This window comes from Triticum dicoccoides, chromosome 4A (assembly GCF_002162155.2).
Source record: "Triticum dicoccoides isolate Atlit2015 ecotype Zavitan chromosome 4A, WEW_v2.0, whole genome shotgun sequence".
Classification (NCBI taxonomy): Eukaryota; Viridiplantae; Streptophyta; class Magnoliopsida; order Poales; family Poaceae; genus Triticum; species Triticum dicoccoides.
The window spans coordinates 55,778,097-55,786,792 of NC_041386.1; positions in this window are offsets into that span (position 1 = coordinate 55,778,097).

The following is an 8,696-nucleotide window of genomic DNA, read 5'->3' on the forward strand; positions in this document are numbered from 1 at the left end:
TCCGGGCGCGCTTGACGGTGTCCAGACGTTTAATGGCCGGACTAGAAAATTGCCTTGAGAGGCTGCTTTGTACTTCCGTTGCGATAGCCGCCGTATGCTCCTCCATTCGAAGCGAGCGTTCGGTGTTTCCATTGACCGTGATGACTCCTCGAGGGCCTGGCATCTTGAGCTTGAGGTATGCGTAGTGCGGCACCGCATTGAACTTAGCAAATGTGGTTCGCCCGAGCAGTGCGTGATAGCCACTGCGGAACGGGACTATGTCGAAGATTAACTCCTCGCTTCGGAAATTATCCGGAGATCCGAAGACCACTTCAAGTGTAACTGAGCCTGTACAGTTGGCCTCTACACCTGGTATGACGCCTTTAAAGGTCGTTCTAGTGGGTTTAATCCTTGAGGGATCGATGCCCATTTTCCGCACTGTATCCTGGTAAAGCAGGTTTAGGCTGCTGCCGCCGTCCATAAGGACTCTAGTGAGGTGAAATCTGTCAATAATTGGGTCTAGAACCAATGCGGCGAATCCGCCATGACGGATGCTAGTGGGGTGGTCCCTTCGATCAAAAGTGATCGGGCAGGAAGACCATGGGTTGAACTTTGGGGCGACTGGCTCCATCGCGTATACGTCCCTTAGCACACGCTTCCACTCCCTCTTGGGGACGTGGGTTGAGTATATCATGTTCACCGTCCGCACTTGTGGGGGAAAACCTTTCTGTCCACTGTTGTTCGGCGGCCGGGGCTCCTCCTCGTCATCGCTATGAAGCCCCTTGTCTCTGCTTTCGGCATTTAACTTGCCTGCCTGCTTGAACACCCAACAATCCCTGTTGGTGTGATTGGCTGGTTTTTCGGGGGTGCCATGTATCTGGCATGAGCGGTCGAGTATTCGGTCCAAACTGGACGGGCCTGGAGTATTTCTTTTGAATGGCTTTTTCCGCTAACCGGGTTTAGAGTCTCTGAATCCGGCATCAACTACCGTATCCTTAGCATTGTCGCCGTTAATGCAGCGCTTTTGCTTGTTGCGACGCGACCTGCTACTGCTGTCCTTGGTATCCGAATTACCAGGGCTCTTGGTCATGTTATTGCTGCGAGCTAGCCAGTTGTCTTCTCCCATGCAAAAGCGGGTCATAAGTGTCGTGAGGGCTGCCATAGATTTCGGCTTTTCCTGTCCTAGGTGCCGTGCAAGCCACTCGTCGCGGATGTTATGCTTGAAGGCTGCTAGGGCCTCTGCGTCCGGACAGTCGATGATTTGATTTTTCTTCGTTAGGAACCATGTCCAGAATTGTCTGGCCGATTCCTCTGGCTGCTGAATTATGTGGCTTAGGTCATCGGCGTCTGGTGGTCGCACATAAGTGCCCTGGAAATTGTCGAGGAATGCGGCTTCCAGGTCCTCCCAACAACCAATTGATTCTGCTGGCAAGCTGTTAAGCCAATGCCGAGCTGGTCCTTTAAGCTTGAGTGGGAGGTATTTGATGGCGTGTAGGTCATCACCACGGGCCATGTGGATATGAAGGAGATAGTCCTCGATCCATACCGCAGGATCTGTTGTGCCATCGTATGATTCGATGTTCACGGGTTTGAAACCCTCGGGGATTTGATGATCCATTACTTCATCTGTGAAGCATAGTGGGTCTACGGCGCCTCTTTATTGGGCTATATCACGACGCAGCTCAAACGAGCTTTGTCTACTGTGTTCGGCCCGGCCGGATTTACTGTATCCGGCGTGATGAGTACCGTCTCGTGCCGTGGGGCGCCCACGTGATCTGTAGATCGATATTGTTTGCTTTGCCTTGTCCTCCAATATATCTCACAGGTCTGGCGCATTTTCCCATGCCTTGGTATTTTTTGAGCGACGCCGGGGTGCGGCTTGAGTGGAAGGCCGAGAGGCCTCTCTTTCGTGGCCACGGGGTGGCCGGTCGGCCGCATCATGCTATGGTGATGTAGGTTTAAGTGCTTCCTCCTCTAATTGGGGTAGCAACCTGCGCTTTGGGTAGCTCTTGGAGGGGCGTTCGAGTTCATACTCTTCGGCTGCAAGGACTTCAGTCCATCTGTCGGCTAGCAAATCTTGATCAGCTCTAAGCTGTTGCTGTTTTTTCTTGAGGCCGCTCGCCATGGCCATAAGCCTGCGTTTGAAGCTCTTGTTCGACGGGATCCTCCGGCACGACAAATTCATCGTCGTCGAGGCTTGCCTCGTCTTCGGAGGGAGGCATATAATTATCGTCCTCGACCTCTCTATCTGCCGCTCTCTCATGAGGCTGGCTTCTCCATCCTCCTGTGCTAAATCTTGCTGGAGGTGGTTGTCTTCGGCCTGTCCGGGTATTATTATCTCCCGTGCCAGAATCACCATTTTTGCTTTGGCGAGATTTAGAGCGGCGCCGGTGACGCCGGCGCTTAGGCTGCTTCTTGGAGGGGTCATCCTCTGCTGTTCCATCGCCATTGCCTTCTTTTGGGGTGTCCACCATGTATATATCATATGATGAGGTGGCTTTCCAGTGCCCTATAGGCGCTGGTTCTTGATCGTCTCCTTCATCGGCGTCCATACCGTTGATGTCTTCGGAGTCGAAGTTGAGCATGTCGGTTAAATCGTCGACAGTGGCTACGAAGTGGGTGGTGGGTGGGCTTTGAATTTCTTCATCATCCGCGCTCTTCATCATCCGAAGGGCGAGTGCTGAAAGATGTCCGCGGCGGTGAACTCCATGATCGACGCCCAATCGGGTTCGATCGGTAGGGGTGCGGAGGGCTCGGAGTCAAGAGAGGAGTCCGGCTCCTTGGAGTCACGGGCTTCGCAGAGAATAGGGCTGGTGTTCAGCTCGATCGTCGTAGAGATTGCAGCCCCCAAGGCAGGGTCTAACCACCCATCCTCGATTGGTGTGATCGGCTCCGAGCTAGGGGTCGGAGCGGACACAGGTGCGGCCTCCAGGGCACTGTTCGGCGGCAGAGCTAGATCATGCCCATCGTGACAGTGCGGCGCGCTCGGCTGTGGCTCGAATTCGTCGAAGATCAAGTCCCCACAGATGTCGGCAGTGTAGTTCAAACTTCCAAATCTGACCTGATGGCCAAGGGCGTAGCTTTCGATCTGCTCCAAATGACCAAGCAAATTGGCCCGCAGTGCAAAGCCGCCGAATACAAAGATCTGTCCGGGGAGAAAAGTCTCACCCTGGATCGCATCGCTGTTGATGATCGGAGAGGCCATCGGGCCTAAAAGTGACGACACAGAGGAACTCTCAATGAAAGCACCAATGTCGGTGTCAAAACCGGCGGATCTCGGGTAGGGGGTCCCGAACTGCGCGTCAAGGCCGGATGGTAACAGGAGGCAGGGGACACAATGTTTTACCCAGGTTCGGGCCCTCTTGGTGGAGGTAAAACCCTACGTCCTGTTTGATTGATATTGATGATATGGGTAGTACAAGAGTAGATCTACCACGAGATTGAAGAGGCTAAACCCTAGAAGCTAGCCTATGGTATAATTGTTGTTTTTCCTACGGACTAAAACCCTCCGGTTTATATAGACACCGAAGAGGGCTAGGGTTACACAGAGTCGGTTACAATGGTAGGAGATCTACATATCCGTATCGCCAAGCTTGCCTTCCACGCCAAGGAAAGTCCCTTCCGGACACGGGACAAAGTCTTCAATCTTGTATCTTCATAGTCCAGGAGTCCGGCCGAAGGTATAGTCCGGCTATTCGGACACCCCCTAATCCAGGACTCTCTCAGTACTTGCTTGGAAGAATATAATAATTGTTATACTATCAGTGCTATCTATACTATTAATAATGAGAGTGATTATGCTTATGATATGAAAAGGCCCAAGCTTGGGGAAGCTATGTTTGATGAGGATGACATATTTGAGAATATATTTGCTGCAATTAATGTTTGTCCAACGCTTGGGGATGCTATGTTTAATAATGATGATATTTTTAGTCTCCCAAGTTTTGATATGCAAGTTTATAATGATGATAGCATGCCTCCTACTTATGACGATTATTGTGATGATACTTATGCTAGAAAAAGTAGTGATTATATTTATAAAACTTGTCATGATTATGATTACCCCTTCTCTGAACATTACTCTTTTAATGTGGAAACAATTTATAGTATTCGAGTTTCCTATGATACTCCCACTATTATTCATGAGAAGAATTTTGCTTATGTGGAGAGTAATAAAAATTCTATGCTTGTAGATCATGAAAAGAATGTTTTAGGTTCTGGTTATATTGTTGAATTCATTCATGATTCTACTGAAAATTTTTATGAGGGAGGAATATATGCTTGTATGAATTGCAATAATATCAAGTTTCCTCTCTATGTGCTTAAAGTTTTGAAGTTATGCTTGTTTTACCTTCCTATGCAAGTTGATTCTTGTTCCCACAAGTTGTTTGCTCACAAAATCCCTATGCATAGGAAGTATGTTAGACTTAAATGTGCTAGTCATATTCCTTATGATGCTCTCTTTATGTTTCAATTCTTATATTTTATGTGAGCATCATTGAAATCATCATGCCTAGCTAGGGGCGTTAAACAATAGCGCTTGTTGGGAGGCAACCCAATTTTATTCTAGCTCCTTGCTTTTTGTTCCTGTTTAGTAATAAATAATCCATCTATCCTCTATTTAGATGTGGTTTTATGTGTTTAATTAGTGTTTGTGCCAAGTAGAACCTTTGGGAAGACTTGGGGATAGTCTTGTTGATCATGCTGTAAAAAAACAGAAACTTTAGTGCTCACGAGAATTGCTGCCATTTTTATTTGGAGAGTGATATTTAGTTAATTGTTTTTGAAGATGATTAATATATAAATTACTGAGGTCCAGAAATTTATTTGAGAATTTTATGAGTTCCAGAAGTATACGTTTGATCCAGATTATTACAGACTGTTCTGTTTTTGACAGATTCTGTTTTTCATGTGTTGTTTACTTATTTTGATGAATCTATGGCTAGTAAAATAGTTTATAAACCATAGAGAAATCCCAGTCTTGCTAGTTGAGTAGTTGTGAATTTGGAGAGTGATACTTGATAATTGTTTTGAGATATGGAGATGGTGATATTAGAGTCATGCTAGTTGAGTAGTTGTGAATTTGATAAATACTTGTGTTGAAGTTTGTGATTCCCATAGCATGCACGTATGGTGAATCGTTATGTGATGAAGTCGGAGCATGATTTATTTATTGATTGCCTTCCTTATGAGTGGCGGTCGGGGACGAGCGATGGTCTTTTCCTACCAATATATCCCCCTAGGAGCATGCGCATAGTACTTTGTTTTGATAACTAATAGATTTTTGCAATAAGTATGTGAGTTCTTTATGACTAATGTTGAGTCCATGGATTATACGCACTCTCACCCTTCCACCATTGCTAGCCTCTCTAGTACCGCGCAACTTTCGCCAGTACCATAAACCCACCAATACCTTCCTTAAAACAGCCACCATACCTACCTATTATGGCATTTCCATAGCCATTCTGAGATATATTGCCATGCAACTTTCCACCGTTCCATTTATTATGACACACTCCATCATTGTCATATTGCTTAGCATGATCATGTAGTTGACATCGTATTTGTGGCAAAGCCACCATTCATAATTCTTTCATACATGTCACTCATGAGTCATTGCATATCTCGGTACACCGCCGGAGGCATTCATATAGAGTCATACTTTGTTCTAGTATCGAGTTGTATCATTGAGTTGTAAATAAAAAGAAGTGTGATGATCATCATTCAATAGAGCATTGTCCCAAAAAAAAGAGAAAGGCCATAAAAAAGAAAGGCCAAAAAATAAAAATAAAGGCCAAAAAAGAAAGGCCAAATAAAAAATAATAATAAAAGGGACAATGCTACTATCCTTTTACCACACTTGTGCTTCAAAGTAGCACCATGATCTTCATGATAGAGAGTCTCCTATGTTGTCACTTTCATATACTAGTGGGAATCTTTCATTATAGAACTTGGCTTGTATATTCCAATAACGGGCTTCCTCAAAATTCCCTAGGTCTTCATGAGCAAGCAAGTTGGATGCACACCCACTTAGTTTCTTTTTGAGCTTTCATACACTTATAGCTCTAGTGCATCCGTTGCATGGCAATCCCTACTCACTCACATTGATATCTATTGATGGGCATCTCCACAGCCCGTTGATATGCCTAGTCGATGTGAGACTATCTTCTCCCTTTTTGTCCTCTCCACAACCACCATTATATTCCACCTATAGTGCTATGTCCATGGCTCACGCTCATGTATTGCGTGAAGATTGAAAAAGTTTGAGAACATCAAAAGTATGAAACAATTGCTTGGCTTGTCATCGGGGTTGTGCACGATTTAAATATGTTGTGTGGTGAAGATGGAGCATAGCCAGACTATATGATTTTGTAGGGATAACTTTCTTTGGCCATGTTATTTTGAAGACACATAATTGCTTAGTTAGTATGCTTGAAGTATTATTATTTTTATGTCAATATGAACTTTTGTCTTGAATCTTTCGGATCTGAATATTCATATCACAAGTAAGAAGAATTACATTGAAATTATGCCAACTAGCATTCCACATCAAAAAATATCGTTTTTATCATTTACCTACTCGAGGATGAGCAGGAATTAAGCTTGGGGATGCTTGATACATCTCCAACATATCTATAATTTTTGATTGCTCCATGCTATATTATCTACTATTTTGGGCAATATTGGGCTCTATTATCCACTTTTATATTATTTTTGGGACTAACCTATTAACCGAAGGCCCAGCCCAGATTTGCTGTTTTATGCCGATTTCAGTGTTTTGAAGAAAAGGAATATCAGACGGAGTCGAAACGGAACGAAATCAACTGGAGAAGTTATTTTTGGAAAGAAACCCACCTGATGGACTTGGACCCCATGTCAGAAGATATGGGAGGTGCTTACGAGGGTGGGGGGCGCGCCCACCCCCCTAGGGCGCGCCCCCTGCCTCGTGGGGCCCCCGTAGCTCCACCGACGTACCTCTTGCACCCATATATACCTACATGACATAAAACTTCCAGAACAGAGATTAGATCGGCAGTTCCGCCGCCAGAAGCCTCTGTAGCCACCGAAAACCAATCTAGACCCATTCCGGCACCCTGCCGGAGGGGGCAATCCTTCTCCGGTGGCCATCTTCATCATCCCGGTGCTCTCCATGACGAGGAGGGAGTAGTTCTCCCTCAGGGCTGAGGGTATGTACTAGTAGCTATGTGTTTGATCTCTCTCTCTCTCTCTCTCTCTCTCTCTCTCTCTCGTGTTCTTGAGATGATACGATCTTGATGTATCGCGAGCTTTGCTATTATATTTGGATCCTATGATGTTTATTCCCCCCTCTACTCTCTTGTAATGAATTGAGTTTCCCCTTTGAAGTTATCTTATCGGATTGAGTCTTTAAAGATTTGAGAACACTTGATGTATGTCTTTCCGTGGATATCTGTGGTGACAATGGGATATCACGTGATTCACTTGATGTATGTTTTGGTGATCAACTTGCGGGTTCTGCCCATGAACCTATGCATAGGGGTTGGCACACGTTTTCGTCGTGATTCTCCAGTAGAACTTTGGGGCACTCTTTGAGGTTCTATGTGTTGGTTGAATAGATGAATGTGAGATTGTGTGATGCATATCGTATAATCATGCCCACGGATACTTGAGGTGACATTGGAGTATCTAGGTGACATTAGGGTTTTGATTGATTTGTGTCTTAAGGTGTTATTCTAGTACGAACTCTAGGGCTGTTTGTGACACCTATAGGAATAGCCCAACGGATTGATTGCAAAGAATAACTTTGAGGTGGTTTCGTACCCTACCATAATCTCTTCGTTCGTTCTCCGCTATTAGTGACTTTGGAGTGACTCTTTGTTGCATGTTGAGGGATAGTTTTATGATCCAATTATGTTAGTATTGTTGAGAGGACTTACACTAGTGAAAGTATGAACCCTAGGCCTTGTTTCCTAGCATCGCAATACCGTTTACGCTCACTTTTATCACTTGTTACCTTGCTGTTTTTATAATTTCAGATTACAAATACCTTTATCTACTATCCATATACCACTTGTATCAACATCTCTTCACCGAACTAGTGCACCTATACAATTTACCATTGTATTGGGTGTGTTGGGGACACAAGAAACTCTTTGTTATTTGGTTGCAGGGTTGCTTGAGAGAGACCTTCTTCATCCTACGCCTCCTACAGATTGATAAACCTTAGGTCATCCACTTGAGGGAAATTTGCTACTGTCCTACAAATCTCTGCACTTGGAGGCCCAACAACATCTACAAGAAGAAGGTTGTGTAGTAGACATCAGAGCGCTGCCGGAGCTGTCGCCAGAGACCACCTTGGGCTCGTCTACATATCCATCAGCAGAAAACTGTCGCGTTGTCAGAGTGCTGAAGAGGCCGAAGCCCATGCTGCCCTGGCGGGTTTACAAGCGATGGCGGGATATTACAATGTGCATATTGTGCTGGAGTTGGATAACAAAGCAATTGTCAACGAGTTGAACGCGCAGACCCCGATGCGCTCTGCTTATTATGGTTTGATCATGGACATTAAGCAGGTCATGGCAGGTTTCGCTGCATGCAAAGTTTAGTATGTGAGGCGTGGCTGCAACGCTTTTTTTGACCATGAAGACTGCAGGGCTTGCACCCCATAGCATTTTATTAATATAAGCAAAAGGCATACAGAGTTTCCTCAAGGTGAGGAAAGAAAGAAAAGAATAAAA